Source organism: Artemia sp. Qi Xiang Cuo, chromosome 8 (assembly GCF_049724085.1).
Source record: "Artemia sp. Qi Xiang Cuo chromosome 8, ASM4972408v1, whole genome shotgun sequence".
NCBI classification, from domain to species: domain Eukaryota; kingdom Metazoa; phylum Arthropoda; class Branchiopoda; order Anostraca; family Artemiidae; genus Artemia; species Artemia sp. Qi Xiang Cuo.
In genome coordinates, this window is record NC_142801.1 from 19,814,959 (window position 1) to 19,832,625 (window position 17,667).

A 17,667-nucleotide genomic window follows, 5' to 3' on the forward strand; every position below is an offset into this window, starting at 1 on the left:
ATGACTCTCTTTTCGACACATGCTTGTCAGGTTAGTTTTTGGAAAGGCATGCCTACCTAGAGTCTTAGGCATGCTGATCAAGAATTAAAAAAGAGGCAAACAAGGCACACCCGCCTATGGTCTTAAGAAGGTTGACCAAGAATTTAAAATTGACATAGGACCATAAATTTGCTTGAAATAACAGGCAAACAATCGTTTAAAGCCATGTATCTATATGCCAAATATTCCTGTATCTACGGAACCCACCAGGGCCCGGAGGCAGGCGTTATGAGTAATACTCTAGGGGCATATATAGTTCTTATGGAGGGGATGCTCGTATAAACTTCGGAGAGGGCTCATTTTATTGGAAATCACGCCCTAAATGTATCAGATAAAAATTTTGACACCAGCTTAACAGAAATTTTGTTGCACATTAATCCATAAGGAACAAGGACACAAATTCCAATGGGAATGGGGGAAAATAATGCAAGTTATCATTTGAACCAAAAATTGAATTTTTTAATAGTTTTAAATGGGAAACTGGATCATTTTTGATTCAATAAATTTTCTAAAATAATAAAGTTCCCTAAAAAAAGGACACACAAAAATCAATAAAATAGAAGTGTACGTTTAATGCACAAGTACCAACTTTTGCACTCAGCTTCATCAGAGCAGAATTGCCTAATATTTCCAGAAATATTTACCCACTCTAAATTATTTAGGGTGTAGATTCTAGAAATCATTCTTCTCTCAGGATTTTTCACGTAATCGCGTTTCATTGGTCCTTGCAATTTCAAGGTGCAATAAAAACGCCAATAGTGTTATCCGCTCCAATTAACCAGTAAAGATCGAACGTATTTAGGCATTTATTTGAGAAAATCTTCAGAAATAGGACTAGCAGGATAAATGCCCTACCGCTCAAGTTGTTCATTCATTGACACATTCTTTTTTTGTTAGTTTCTTTCAGCTTAGCGTAAGAAGACAAAGAGAAGTGACAGAATAGATGGAAAATATACAATTTGGGCTATATATTGGCACATTAGGAGGGGGAGGGATAAAGCAATGGGACAGTGTAGAGTTAGAAAACAATTTTCAATACATAATATGCAGAATAATTGTACCTAACATACTAGGCATGCAGACCCTCTATACTTTACCCCCCCCCCCCCCACAATTTGCAAATTAGAGCTAAAATTTGTTTCTAAAGCATTATATATTTTTATCTTACTTTGGTATATTTCATTCACGGGTTTTGCGTAAATTTGGTATCGATACACGTTTCCAATGGTTGAGGCCAATAGGTAGTTTCTTTAGTTCTGGAAAGGATTCAACCCGGGGAAATTTAATAAGTGGGGTGTATAAGATATTATGATCTTGTGGGAAATTCTATATTGGTAGGACTTATAAACAATTTGTGGAAAGGTTTATTGAACACCAAAATTCAATAGAAAAAAACCCTACAATTAAGCAAGCCTCCAGAAACTTTTGCTTCAACCTTAGCTAAACATACTTGGTTTAAACAAAATTACTGTACAATTTTATGCGACCTTGTCTCTTTCAAACTATAAGGTGTATATTCAATGGATAAAAGAAGCCAGTTAAATTAAAAAAACATATTTTTGCTTAACTTTGGATAAATATGGGCACAGTTAAATTAAACTTTGACCCAATTTATGATAATCTCTTTGAAGAGTGAATCAACAGTCAATAAGGGAGTTAAGATTGTAAATAATCACCAGGGGATTATTTTACCTGCTAGACCAAAACGATTTGCTTCAGTAATAGCCAACAAAAGGATTATTGCGCAACAGAATAATTAAAGTAATTAACAGTTTTTTTATTTTTCCTCAGTTACTCTGGTGTCCTCACTGAAGTAACTCTATAATAGCATCTTTTCCCTACGTGGATCAGTGTCTACATATATAGTAGTGTATACTTGCTTAAATATTCTGTTTGGTAAAAAAAAACAAGCGTTGGACAAAAAATATTTTCATCTAAGCCTTACTAAATACACCACATACAAATTAGTGTCTACATATATAATAGTGCATACTTGCTTGAATATTCTGTTTCAAACAGTTCGTGGTAACGAACTGTAAGTAAGGAGCGACCCGGCTCAATGGTAACCGAAACTCTAAAAAACGGAATTTTGGTACCAATAGATACATCAAAAGAATCAGATTTTAATGCTGATTTCAAATATATAAGTGTCATCAAATTTAGTCATACCCATCAAAAGTTATGCTCCTGAGAAAATTTGGCTGATTTTTGAAAAAAGGGGGAAAGACCCCCTAAAAGATATAGAACCTTAATGAAATTCACACCATCATATTTAGTGTATCAGAGAACCCTACTGTAGAGGTTTCAAGCTCCTATCTACAAAAATGTGGAATTTTGCATTTTTTGCCAGAAGAAAGATCACGGGTGCGTGTTTATTTGTTTGTTTTTTTGTTATTTTTTCCCCAGGGGTAAACGTATTGACCCAGGTGTCCTAGAATATCGTAAGAGGACTTAATGGAATGAAAATTAAAAGTTTTAGTGCCGTTTTTAAGTGAACAAAAAAAATGGAGGGCAACTAGGCCCCCTCCCACGCTAATTTTTTTCTCAAAGTTACCTAATCAAAATTTTTAAATATCCATTTTGTTCAGCATAGTCGAAAATTTAACAAATATGTCTTTTACGATGACTTAATCCCCCACAGTTCCCAGGGGAAGGGCTGCAAGTTATGAACTTTGCCCATTGCTTGCATATTGTATTGGTTATTGGGAAGTATACAGACATTTTCAGGAAGATTTTTTTTTGGTGAGGGGGAGGGGGGCTGGAGGAGGGGTTTACTCGGGAGAATCTTTCCGTGGAGGATATTTCTTTGGGGCAGGGGATTTTTCTATGAATTGGGCGCCTGATTTACCAGCATTATTTAAAAAACGATCAGAAATTAAATTAAAAAAACAAGTTTTTTAAAATGAAAGTAAGAATCAACATTAGAAGTTAAAATGAGAAGAAAATATTACTTAAATGAGGGGGTTCTCCCTCTATTCAATACCTCGCTCTTTACGCTACAGTTTTTTTTAGTGCTTTCAATAGAGCTCTCTATTCTAATTAAACGGTCTTTGTGATTCAGGGGTTTGTGAATTAAAAAAAAATTTAACTTTTAACGTAAAGAGCGAGGTATTGACTAAGGGGAGAACCCCATCATATACGTAAAAACATATACGTAATAAAAAAAAAACAATAAAAAAACAAGCGATACGGCTCAATAGTAAGCGAAACTTTTAAAAACGGAACTTTGATGTCAATAAATGTATCAAAAGAATGGGCTTATAATGCTGATTCTAAATATATAAATTTTGTTAAGTTTAGTATTACTCATCAAAGGCTACGAGCGTGAGAAAACTTACCTGATTTTTTAAAGAGGGGGGAAACATCCCCTAAAAGTGAAAAAATTTTAATGAAAATCCCACTGTCAGATTAAGCGTATAAGAAAACCCTATAACATAGGTTTCAAGCTCATATCTGCAAAAATCTGCAGCTTTGTATTTTTGCCAAAAGAAAAATATACGAATATAGACGTTTGTTACGTAAGTTAATTTGTAAATTACGTCAGAACCAAATTTAGAGACAGCGATTTAGCAAAAGAAAATTAAAATTTTTATGAAAATTTTGTTTAATTATTCAATGACGGCGAGCCAAAATAAAATCTGAATTAAATAAAAAACGATCAGAAATTAAATAAAAAAAACAATTTTTTTAAACTTAAAGTAAGGAGAGACATTAAAACTTAAAACGAACAGAAATTATTCCGTATATGAAAGGGGCTGTCCCCTCCTCTACGCCTCGCTCGTTACGCTAAAGTGTGACTCTGTCTCACAACTTTATTTTTTAAAACAATAAAAAACTTTAGCGTAAAGAGCGAGGCGTTGAGGAGGGGACAGCCCCTTTCATATACGGAATAATTTCTGTTCGTTTTAAGTTTTAATGTCGCTCCTTACTTTCAGTTTAAAAAACTTGTTTTTTTTATTTAATTGGTAAAAAAAAACAAGGGCTGGACAAAGAAATATTTTCATCTAAGCCTTACTTATTAAAAGGAAAAAATGCTAAAAAGCATGGTTTTCTCTGCTCCACATCTGATTATTTCAGTTATTTTCTACGAAAAATTGCTGTTGAAGTCAAAAAGGTGAAATTCTTGTGTGAGTGGGACAAACTTTATGGTTCGTAGTTTCATGAAAAATCTTAATTAACTTAATTGACAGCGTGGGAGCCCCATATAGGGGTCTTCTTAGAATTTAGAGGATTTTTCCAAAATTCTGATACATCAAATAAATGCGAATTCAAGCCAGAATTTTCAGATTTTTCATGAATCGGTGTATTTGGACCAGACATACGATCTCTTTCCTGCCCTTGAGTGCTTATGATCAAATTTGAAGTTCAATCGAATGCCAAAGGGGTTGTGTGGTTACAACATTTAAATACAACCCGAAAATATAGTTTAAAAAAAGGGCAATGCTTCAAAGCATCTGGACAAATTTATCAAAAAGCAAAGTAGCAGCACATCCATCTTAAACTCCTGAAGATGATTTTTGACCCCCTTCTAAGGCCAAATGCACTTTTTAGACCCCGACAAAAATTTTGAAGAGCGTCTTGCACGTCCTTGAATTATGGAATCTCTTGTAGCCAAATGGATCTCTTGGATGAAATATTGCGATACACAAACAACTATGCCAAAAATTGCATGAAAATGCAAGAAGTAGAAGATGATTTAAATCAACCTGATGATTCACTGGGACAGCAGCCTCATTTAGAAGAAAAGTGGTAATGAGGGCCAATATATGAAAGCCTGTCGCGTCATCATCCCAGGAACTGGCGGCAAAGCCGCCAGTCTCAATATATATATATATATATATATATATATATATATATATATATATATATATATATATATATATATATATATATATATATATATATATACTACTACTACTACTACTAACAACTCATCGCAGCACCAAGCCGCCTGAGGCCAACACAGCTACGCACGCTGCTCCTCCACCTCAATCTATTCAAAGCCTACCTTTTTACATCTGTCCACGAAGTTCCCATTTCCTTTAAATCTTTCTTTATGACGTCCTCCCACCCCAGACGGGGACAACCTGCTTTCCGTTTAGCCCTAGATGGTTGGCCGAAAAGAACAGTCTTCGGCAATCTGTCATCCTTCATCCGAGCAACATGCCCCAACCAACTCAACCTTTCTTTCATTATAGACCTAGAAAGCGGTATTGAACCACATTTTTCGTATAGCCTATTGTTTGAAATACGGTCAGTCAGCCGGGTACCCAGAACAATCCTTAAGCAATTTCTCTGGAAAACATCTAGCAAATCTTCATCCGCTTTTCGGAGCGTCCATGCTTCAGAGCCATATTTGACCACTATATATATATATATATATATATATATATATATATATATATATATATATATATATATATATATATATATATATATATATATATATATATATATATATATATATATATATATATATATATATATATATATATATATATATATATATATATATATATATATATACATGTGACTTAGAATCAAGTTTTCACTTTGTAGACTAAATTACAAACTTGTTCAAATTGCACAAAAAGTGCTGTCCAATCTGTATCGATACTCCCTTTCATAGTACTAGTTCCTTAGGCTGACCCTTTGCGAGACTCTTCAGCTGACCTATTGCAAGGACCCGTTTGATATTATTTAAAACACTTCCAGGGGGAGGGGTCTATCGAGATACCTTGTGGGGTGCCGCTCGGTTCCGGTTTGTAAATCTTATATTGCAAATACAAACCAATGAACTGTTACGTCTGGTTCCTATATAAGAACTTTTTTTTTACCACAAACCGATATTTTTGCTTTCAACTTCAGCTGACAGGGTTGCTTTTACCTTCGGCTGACAGGTGTACTTACACCCCCCCCCCACCCTCCATGAGACCTCCAACATAAACAAAATAATTACAGAAATTTCAGAGTGAATCCCCAAGGTTCCAGATCATTAACATTTGATTGAAATTGAATGAGTGAAACAGGTATTGATAGTTTCTGCTCCTTTGTGTTCCATCAAAAAAAGGGAAGGATATAAAAGGAAATAAAAGGAGGGAAGGCAAATAGAAGAAAACAAGGAATGTAGAAATGCAAAAAGTAGCCAAACTTTATGGAAATTATAAGAAAGTAACTAAAGAGTCTATTGGCCAGTTTCTGCCAAAATTTTTAATGCAATTTGCAAATAAAGTTCATTCCTTTCGCGGTGATTCAATGAATCACCGCTTATCTAAGGTTGTAACTAAAATTTTTAATTTCCATTTTTTTTTCATTTACTATCACTTACAACGGAATATCGCACTACTTTGTATATCAAAGGACAAATTGAAAACACCAAATATTCAAATTTTAATCTCGGCTATACCAGCCTTTCGACTTCTAAAACAATATTCAAATTTGAGGAAAAAAAGTTCCACATAAGATACAGTCAGACACAGAATTGGAAAGAGAACAAAACTCAGGAAATACAACAGCTTATTAATATAGAAAATCAGCACGCAACAACAAAACCAAGTTTTAGAATCAGCATACAAAAACGGAATCATGTTTCGAAAAAAAATGCCTGCAAAAATATAAAATAATCCTAATTGATGATGCAGACGGCTCTTCATTCTAAGAGATTATTTGCCCTTATATTAATCGAGAAAAAAACCTACAATAACCAGGTCAGAATAATCACTTGATCCAGAGTTAAAGAAGAAAAGAGTCTCTCTTGACAGAAGTGAAAACGAGTTCACCTGATAATGTCGGGAAAAGAAAATTCACCTCGAGAGGATTAGGTCTTGCATAGCATTGGCATTCACCACAGACGCATGCACCTCTGTCATTGCTATAGAATATCAGTAGTGAATTACCTAGTCTGGGGCTGATGTTGCTGCTCTTGTACTTTAAGTGTATTGTAAGCTACCTTGCTGCAGTGCTACACTGAAAGTACAAAATTATAAATGGAATGAATCTCTATACAGGGAATAATTCTCCGTTTAATACCTTGCAAACAAGTTCCAAGCAACACAATTACCTAGTCTGGGCCTAATGTTGCTGCTCTTATACTTTAAGTGTATTGTAAGCTACCTTGCTGCAGTGCTACACTGAAAGTGCAAAATTATAAATGGAATGAATCTCTATACAGGGAATAATTCTCCGTTTAATACCTTGCAAACAAGTTCCAAGCAAAACAATTACCTAGTCTGGGGCTGATGTTGCTGCTCTTGTACTTTAAGTGTATTGTAAGCTACCTTGCTGCAGTGCTACACTGAAAGTACAAAATTATAAATGGAATGAGTCTCTATACAGGGAATAATTCTCCGTTTAATACCTTGCAAACAAGTTCCAAGCAAGACAATTACCTAGTATGGGCCTGATGTTGCTGCTCTTGTACTTTAAGTGTATTGTGAGCTACCCTGCTGCGGTGCTACACTTAAAGTGCGAAATTATAAATGGAATGAATCCCTATACAGGGAATAATTCTCCACTCAATATCTACTAGTTAGCTCCGATATTTAGGTCCTCTGCCATTGAAGTTAACTCCTAAAGTAACACGTATCCAGCCACGCTATATCCCTCCGGTGTCAACCTCACTACAGAGGAGTATGTCACACAACCCAAGATCATGTCAATGAGATCATAGGACGATAATGAACTTCAGTAGTGAGTTTAGGTAATAAAAATTTTCCGTTTTGTTTCTTGCGATTGATACAGCTCTAACGGTAAAATCAGCATGTGATTTACAGACGTTAGTAAATCTAATAGATAAATATCCAAAAATGAAGTACATTCAGGTATATGGTGACACAACAAATGTGGTTATATTTAGTAAGAGAAAAGATAAATGTGATACAAGATTTTGGTTTGAAGAGAAGAAATTTTAAATTGTGAATATCGAGGAAGAGCAGCAATGTTTACACATTTTCGTAATAATGTAATGGGAATAAAGAATTTGTCACTGTGTAAAAGGGATTTTCTATCGAACACTATCCCAGTTCTGCGCCACAGAGCAGATGTTTGTGGACGTGAAAAAGCTACTGAGCAATAATGTATTCAATTAGGGTGCTTTAACAGATTGTATGGGCTAAACAAGACGGTTGTTACCTGGTTTTGAATAGTGATCTAGGTCTATGGACACTATAAAATTACTCATCATTAAATTTGGTTGAGATAGTTCAGTTACCGAGTGATAGCCTATTTAAGGCAGCTTATGTTGTACTACTCCCAGGAAAAAAAAAATTATGGCAATTTAAAACAAAACACATTTAGATAAAACGGGGGTTTCTTAAGCTTGAAATGAAGCTAGAGGATAATGGATACAAATACAAATCTGGAAGGTTAAGATTGTGCTAGGTAATCAAATGATAAAGATATGAAGTGAGGAAGCAAAAAACTTGGAAATGTTAAAATTTTATAAACATGTTAAGTTATTTTATGACCAGAAGTTGTACCATATGCTGCATTTATCAGGTAGGTATCTCACTTCAAGGCCGTACCCAGGATTTTTTTTTTCGGAGGGTGTTTTACCCAAAAAAAAATCGTGGGGGGGGGGTACACAAAAAACACCTAAAAAACGCATACAAAATTTATTTATATCCATTTTTGTTTCGTTTTTACGAGTCAGAAAAACATCTCGGGGGGGGGGAGGGTCAAACCGGGTAACCCTCCCCCGGGATACGCCCCTGGTTAACTTACTAGATACAGCTCAGGGCTAATTGTCTCTAAATTAGAGGAAATTTAAAAGATTTGCAAAAAAAAAAAAAAAATGCAAATAAGACAAATATACTTGTCCACTTTGGAAAAATGAGGAGGGCAATTTGATACATTGTTCAATCTGGTTCCAGGGTCTCTCTAGAAAGTCCGAAAATATATTTCCAAAAATTTTACAAAAATATAAAAGTTTTTCCAAAAATATATTTGAAAAAACTAAGTTGATACATTCCAAGCCTCTTTAAAAGCAAGCCAACATCACTACAATTTATATGTAGAAAATTGCGAGATAAATTAAGCGTTTCATTTATGTGCTTCCTACGGGATAGGAATTTGGAACAGCAGAGACTGCAGATACAGGTTTATATTATTTGTAATTTTCTTTAAATGGCCTTTTCTTGTGGCTTTAAATACACTTTGTCTTATAAGTCCGAACTTTGTTCGGTTTTGGCCTACTGTTGCTGCAGTTATACATCAAGTCCCTTTGGATTATAAGCTACCCTGCTTCAGTACTATACTGAAAGTGCCTGTTTCCAATAGAATGAACCTATATACATTTCGGCACTTGCCAGCTACCAGTCAGTTGCAAGGTTTCGGTCCTGTACCATAGAAGCTAACAAAGAGTCAAGGAAACATCCAGGATTTCAGTTTGAGGGGGGGGGATATTTTTGTCGGGGAAGGGTGTGTTCAATAAAAACTAAAAAAAAGCATTAAGATTAGTTTATATGCATTTCTGTTACGTTTTTAAGAGTCAGAAAAAAAATCTTGGGGTTGCGGGTGGGGATCCAACCTGGTACCCCCCCCCTGGATACGGTTTCACATAGAGTAATGCACACCCAAACACGCTATATCCCTCAAGTATCAACCACACAACCTAAGAGGATGCAAGACTTCCAAAGATAGTAATAATAATCACCTGTAAAGTCTGAAATTAGATAATTAAAACGGCTCAAAATCATTCAAAACGAAAAGATTTGCACTATCCAGCAAACACCAGTGTTACCATTACTAATTTACAAAACCTGTGAAAAAAAAGTGCCAAAAAACCTGTGACCAGGGCCGTAGCCAGAATTCTTATTCAAAGGGAGGAGTTTCAATTTTTTTTTTTTTTTAACGAATGAAAAAATTATTTATATATTTTTGTTACGTCTTTACGAGTCGGAAAAAAAATTTCGAGTGGATAAAACCACCTACCCTTCTCTCTCTGGATAACGTTTGATAATTATAATGAAACCTAATAAATGGTATATAATTGGAATAAAAAATCTCCTTCAAAATTTCCTCACAAATACAGATTGAGGATCTGCAGGCTGCTCATTTTCTCCTTGTCCTAGGTGAAGAGACGAGTCATCATTCAGTGAAAAAATGTTATCCTATTGCAACATACTTTTTACTGCAACTTACTGGACTCCTTTTGACCAACCAACTATGCTTCTTTTCCCAATTTTAGGTTCCTCCTCAGCGTCAATTTGTTGTTCAATTGGAGCATCATTTAATGCTTCTGTTGAACCACGCTGTCTTCCCGTAGTAGATCGATTTCTAGGAAAAGCTTTGGCGAAACGTTTAACCTGCTGTTGAGTGACAATAAGAAGAGAAGCTTGTAACTGGGACAATTATACACTGTCAGTGAAGCCTCTAATGCCCACTTTCGGGCATGCATTCCTGTGCAGCCCTTGAGGTTCGTCTTTGTCATTTTCATTTGTCATATGATCAGACGACATTTTTCGTCTGTCATTTACTTACAACCCACTCCGGATACTTGAAGGGGCGAAAGCACGCGTGAAGGATGTACCAACCAATCCTGCTATATTGTAGATGATAACTGTTTTTCCCAAATTGCTTATCATCCAATTTTCCATCACTCTGTTGTAATGAGCTTTGAACGGAAAAAAACTGACATCTAATGGTTGCAACCTGTGGCTATAATGAGGGGGAATGATAAGAAGGACAATGCCCTTTTTTTTGGCTATGTTAGCAGCGCTCAGCAAAATATGCGATTCATGATTATCAAGGATAAATAGCTTTCTTCGCTCAGGTAAAGCATATGAATGCTTCATAAAGGGGTGGAAGTACTCTTAAATCAGTTTTTGTGTGTAAACTCGTAAGGGTTTGCTCCAGCAGCTGATCGTTTTGGACTCCCTTTTAGCATGTGGTGCTGGCAGTTCTTTCTGGGCGGACAAAGTAAAGCGGTAATAGGTTTCCCCTCGCAGCAACTGTTTCTTTCTTTCATTGTAACTAGAGTGCCTCTTTCGGCTGAAGTAACTTCGTAGGGCACCAGAACTTTTAATTTCCGTTCGAATGAGTCCTCTCACAATATTCTATGACCACTGGGTCGAAACGAGTACCCCTGAAAAAAAAACACGCATCGTGATCTTTTTTCGAGCAAAAAATCTAAACTTCCAAATTTTTACAAGTAGGAGCGTGAAACTTCTTTAATAGGTTTCTCTGATAAACTGAATGTGATGGTGTGATTTTTGTTAAAGTTAATTAAAAACGCAAAATTCCACATTTTTGCAGATAGGAGTTTGAAACTTTTTTAATAGTGTTCTTTGAAAAGCTGAATCTCATGGTGTCATTTTCATTAAAGTTAATTAAGACAAAATTTGCAATTAAAACAAAATTTTATTGTTTAAAAAAATTGATTTGCGAGAAAGTTAAACTTTGGCGTAAAGAGCGAGGCGTTGAGGAGGGGACAGCCCCTTTCATATACAGAATAATTTCTGTTCGTTTTAAGTTTTAACGTCGTTCCTTACTTTCAGTTAAAAAACTTGTTTTTTTATTTGATTTTTGAACTTTTTTGAATTAATGCAGGTTTTGATTTTGTCTCACCGTACATGAATAATTAAAACAAAATGTGCATACTAATTTTACTTTTATTTGGTTAAATGGCTTTCTCGAAACTTGTTAAATTTTATTTACGAACGTTTTTATTAGTAATAAATATACGTAACTTACGTAACGAACTTCTATATTCATATATTTTAATACGTATATTAGGGGGTTGGCCCCCCAGTCAATACCTTGCTCTTTAAGCTAAAGTTCGAATTTTGATCCAATTCTTTAAAAATACACCCCTTAATGACAAAGGCCGTTAATTAGAATAAATAGCTTTTATGAAACTACTAAAAAAATTTTGGCTTAAAGAGCAAGGTATTGACTAGGGGGTGAACCCAACCATATAGCTAATATTTTTTGTTCGTTTTCAGTTTTGATGTTACTCCTTACTTTCAGTTGAAAAACTTGTTTCTTTATATTTAATTTCTGTTTTTTTGTAAATAATGATGGGAAATCTGGCGCCCCCTTTATAGCAATGCCGCTTTCTCCAGGAAAACTTCCTTCGTGAAAAGATCCTCCCATATAACCCCTGTCCCACCCCACCCCCCCACTACCAGAAATAAAATCCCCCTGAAAACGTCTATATACTTTTCAATAACCGATACTATATGTTAACATTCGGCAAAGTTTATAACTTTCAGCCCTCCCCCTAGGGGCTTCGAGGGATTAAATCATCCTAAAAGACATAGTTATAACATTTTCGACCATGCTGAACAAAATGGCTATCTCAAAATCTTGATCCGGTGACTTTGGGAAAAAATGAGCGTGGGAGGGGGCCTAGTTGCCCTCCAATTTTTTGATCACTTAAAAAGGGCACTAGAACTTTTAATTTCTGTTCGAATGAGCCTCTCGCGATATTTTATGACCACTGGATCGATACGATCACCCCTGGAAAAAAAAATAATAAATAAACACGCACCTGTGATCTTTCTTCTGTCAAAAAATGGAAAATTTCACATTTTTGAAGATAGGAGCTTGAAACCTCTACGGTAGGGATCTCTGATACGCTGAATATGATGGTGTGATTTTTGTTAAGATTCTATAGCTTTTAGGGGGTCTTTCCCCCTTGTTTCGAAAATCAACCAAATTTTTTCAGGCACGTAACTTTTGATGGGTAGGACTAAACTTGATGAAACTTATATATTTGAAATCAGAATTAAAATCTAATTCTTTTGATGTATCTATTTGTATCAAAATACCGTTTTCTAGAGTGTCGGTTACCATTGAGCCAGGTCGCTCCTTACTTACAGTTCGTTACCACGAACTGTTTGATAGAGGTCCAGGCTATTGAAAGAATGAATGGAGCCAAGTCTCTTCTTCCTCCAAAATTTTTGAATTGATTAAAGACAGGAATTCAAGACCAGCAATATGGGTTTGAGTGATCAAACCCAGATGGGCTTGAACCCAGGCTTGTTTTGCAGTCTGGTCAGCTAATTCATTTCCTGTTATACCACAATGTGCTGGAACCTATGTATACCCTTTCTTGCAAGCTGTGTAGCTGAATTTTCAATCTCAGTGGCAACATTTCTTTGCCACAGGTTACAACCCCCGTCTTATCTCAATTTCACAATGAACAACGGCTTTCCTCTTTGAAACAGCGGCCATGTCGATGAATTATTGAATGGTCTGGTACAGCAAATTGTTTCATGTTGACATCTATAGCTCGTGAATACAAAATTCTAAAGATGCTATTTAAACTCTGGTCAAAAATATCTCTGTACCTACTTCCAAACAAAATGAATTTTGTTATTTTTGTTTTCTTTGATTTTGATTTCATTAATAAATTAGGTGAGTATAATCAATTTCATATTAGGCTAGACTATGGCTGGGCCAAGTTGATTTAAAATTGTTCACTCAAAATAGTCACTAGAAGTTTACCCAAAATTTGCCTAGCCTACTTGAATGATCTATACATAGCCTATTGGAAATTTGGCAAAACAACATTTTACCTTAATTTTCAGTTATCACTTTCTTTTTCTCTGGTTTTAGTTCTGAAAGTACAATTCCTGTTATTTGAACAGAATTTTAAGCCATAGCCTATCAATTTTTTGTTGGTAAATTTTTTGTTATTCATATTATTGAATTACAAATAAAGTAAATATACCACTTGACACCTTTTTATGCTCTTTCCAAATATAATAATCATTTTTGTTGGAAATGAATTTTACCCCCATCCCTAGGCTATATATAGCCTACCAATTCAGGGTATATATTTGGGTAAATATTTACCAAATCATATTATTGAGTTATGACTAAAGTGAATATACCACTAAATGCTTTTTTTATGCTCTTTACAAATGTAATAGGCTAATAATTTTGTTGGAAATGAATTTTAGCCCCCACCCCTATATATACCAATTCAGGGTATATATATGCACATTAGGGGGGTGGGGGTAATTTTATTTCTGATGTAAATGAGAGGTAAGTTTAAACTTTCCCCCCACCCCTATTAATGTATATAAATATATACCCTAAATTGGTATATATAGGGGTGGGGGCTAAAATTTATTGCCAACAAAAATGATCATTATATTTGTAAAGAGCATAAAACATCAATTTATATAGGCCTATTCACTTTAGTTGTAACTCAATAATATGATTTGGTAAATATTTACCTATATTTGCACATTAGGAGGACAGGGGAAAGTGTAAATTTACCTCTCATTTACATTGAAAAATAAAATTTATCCCAAATATAAGCCCTAACCTTCCCATCCTTCACTTGAACTTACCAAAGGTAAGACTAAGTTTTATAATGCAATGCAACTGAAAGGTCTGCACAAACTTATCTCTCTTCAAAGAGTCTTAATTCTAATTTTTTAGAAGTTTTAATTATGAGGCAAGGAATAATTTAGGAGCTCTGGCACCAGCTTAACAGAAATTTTGTTGCACAATAATCCATGAGGAACAAGGACATAAATTCCAATGGGAATGGGGGATAATAATGCAAGTTATCATTTGAACTAAAAATTGAATTTCTTAATAGTTTTAAATTTAAAGTTACAGGAAAGCAGCTGTTGATGGGAAACTGGATCATTTTTGATTTGATAAATTTTCTAAAATAATAAAGTTCCCTAAAAAAAGGACACACAAAAATCAATAAAATAGAAGAGTACGTTTAATACACGAGTACCAACTTTTGCACTTAGCTTCATCAGAGCAGAAATGCCTAATATTTCCAAAAATATTTGCCCACTCTAAATTATTTTGGGTGTAGATTCTAGAAATCATTCTTCTGTCAGGATTTTCCACATAATTGCATTTCATTGGTCCTTGCAATTTCAAGGTGCAATACAAACGCCAATAGTGTTATCTGCTCCAATTAACCAGTAAAGATCAAACGTATTTAGGCATTTTTAGAAAAAAATTTCAGAAATAGGACTAGCATGATAAATGCCCTACGGCTCAAGTTGTTCATTCATTGACACATAATAGAAACATTTCTGTTTTTGTTAGTTTCTTTCAGCTTAGCGTGAGAAGACAAAGAGAAGTGACAGAATAGATGGAATTTGGGCTATATATTTGCACATTAGGAGGGGGAGGGATAGAGAAATGGGACAGTGTAGAGTTAGAAAACAATTTTTTATGCATAATATGCAGAATAATTGTGCCTAACATACTAGGCATGCAGACCCTTTATACTTTAACCCCCCCCCCCCACACAATTTGTAAATTAGAGCTAAAATTAGTTTCTAAAGCATTATATATTTTTATCTTACTTTGGTATATTTAATTTGGTATAATTCAATAGGGTAATAGAGCGATAGAGCCCTCTCACAATATTCTAGGACTACTGGATCGAAACAATCACCCCTGGAAAAAAAACTACAAATAAACACTCATCCATGATCTTTCTTCAGGCAAAAAATACAAAATTCCACATTTTTGCAGATAAGAGCTTGAAACTTGTTTAGTATGGTTTTCTGATACTCTAAATCTGATTGTGTGCTTTTTAGGAGTTGTTTCCCCCTTTTTTTGAAAATAACGCAAATTTTCAATGATGGGTAAGACTAAACTTAATAAAACTTATATATTTGAAATCAGCATAACAATTGGATTCTATTTATGTATCTATTGGTATCAAAATTCTGTTTTTTAGAGTTTCGGTTACTATTGAGCCGGGTTGCTCCTTACTTACAGTTTGTTACCACGAGCTGTTTGATGCTGGGAAATCCAGTGCCCCTTCATAGCATTGTCCCTTCCCCCATGGAAAGATCCTCCCACATAAAATAATATCCCTCGTTTTCTGCTTTTCTTGAAAATATCCCTTGTTTTTGTTATTGCCTTCTTCATTTGCATTTTTTTTTTTCTACAAATGGCAATTTTCAGTTATCTATTTGGGTATTAGAAATTTTGGTCAAGGGTTTGGAATACAATTTGAGGTGATGTGCCCAAAGCATATTTTACCTTCTCACACAAGTATAAAATTTTCAAAGTTTAAAATCTTTTCTGATAGCTTTGTCAATTGCTTCATTTCTGAAAAAGAACGATTTTCATGTACAAAGAAATGTTTTGCTTGGAATTTTCATTTTTCTGCCACCTATAAAAAACTCAAAGTAGCTGACAGATGCTAACCCTTATTACTTTAGGGACAAAATTTTGATTGGACAATTTTGAGAAAAAGTGGGGCAGGGAGGGAGCCTAGTTGCCCTCCAATGTTTTTTGTCACTTAAAAAGAGCAATAGAACATTTTTTTTCAAAGAATTTTGCCTTGAAGCTATCAATCTTTTATGGGCCCTTGCTGATAAGATCTGGTGTATTGTGAAAAGATAAACTTTTCTCTTCTGGATCCAGACTGAAAGATAAAATTAGGGAGGTGATAAAAAGATACCTGGTCATTTTATTCTCACTATTAACTCTTTATTATTGCATCATGATTTCTTTGTTATCAGTTTTGCTGTCCTGAAGGATAACCTATTCCATAGTTACTTCACCAAAAATTGTGCAATCTCCCAGTTTTCTCTACAAATTGTTAAAATTTGTCTTTTCTGAGTATAGAATTCAAGCTACAACTGGAGTTATCTCCTTTTTTGGATTGTTATGGGGACTTCCTACAGTCTGATGGGAAATCCCACCATGTATACATTTATTCATTCCTACTACATATGCAACACAGCTCCACTGCGTCTGGCCCAAACCCCAAAACAAGTGGCGTAATTTCGTTAAATTCCTGGGGGATGGTGGCAAAGTTTAATAGTTGAAAGTAATCAGAGGGAGAATCCTCCCATCCCCATACGCCCATCGTTTCCCCAAACATTTTTGATCAACATATTGATATAACCATTTTGTTCAACAGAGTTGAAAGGGCTGGAAATTATGTCTTTGAGGATGACAGCCCCCCATAGCCCTCAGAACAAGGGTAGTAAACTATGCCCTTTGGGCATATATGCTTTTTATAGAAAGTATTGTCATAGGCGCTTCAAAAAGGGCTCATTTGATTGGAAATTGAGAGGACTAGGATCATTTTTATTATGGACATTAGGAGGAAAGGGAAAGTTTAAATTTACCTCTCATTTACATCAAAAAATAAAATTTATCCCAAATATAAGCCCTAACCTTCCCATCCTTCACTTGAACTTACCAAAGGTAAGACTAAGTTTTATAATGCAATGCAACTGAAAGGTCTGCACAAACTTATCTCTCTTCAAAGAGTCTTAATTCTAATTTTTTAGAAGTTTTAATTATGAGGCAAGGAATAATTTAGGAGCTCTGGCACCAGCTTAACAGAAATTTTGTTGCACAATAATCCATGAGGAACAAGGACATAAATTCCAATGGAAATGGGGGATAATAGTGCAAGTTATCATTTGAACTAAAAATTGAATTTCTTAATAGTTTTAAATTTAAAGTTACAGGAAAGCAGCTGTTGATGGGAAACTGGATCATTTTCGATTTGATAAATTTTCTAAAATAATAAAGTTCCCTAAAAAAAGGACACACAAAAATCAATAAAATAGAAGAGTATGTTTAATACACGAGTACCAACTTTTGCACTTAGCTTCATCAGAGCAGAAATGCCTAATATTTCCAAAAATATTTGCCCACTCTAAATTATTT

General features: G+C 34.7%; 1 protein-coding gene across 1 annotated transcript in view; it reads left to right on the forward strand.

Moving 5' to 3' along the window:
* The first annotated feature begins 13,301 nt into the window (after positions 1–13,301).
* The window catches only part of LOC148949220 (mechanosensitive cation channel Tmem63-like), a 55,501-nt gene continuing 51,135 nt past the window's right edge, over positions 13,302–17,667 (forward strand). The window contains exon 1 of the mRNA XM_089093275.1: positions 13,302–13,398. The gene's annotated coding sequence lies outside the window, so the exon portion shown is untranslated. The remainder of the gene's footprint in view (positions 13,399–17,667) is intronic.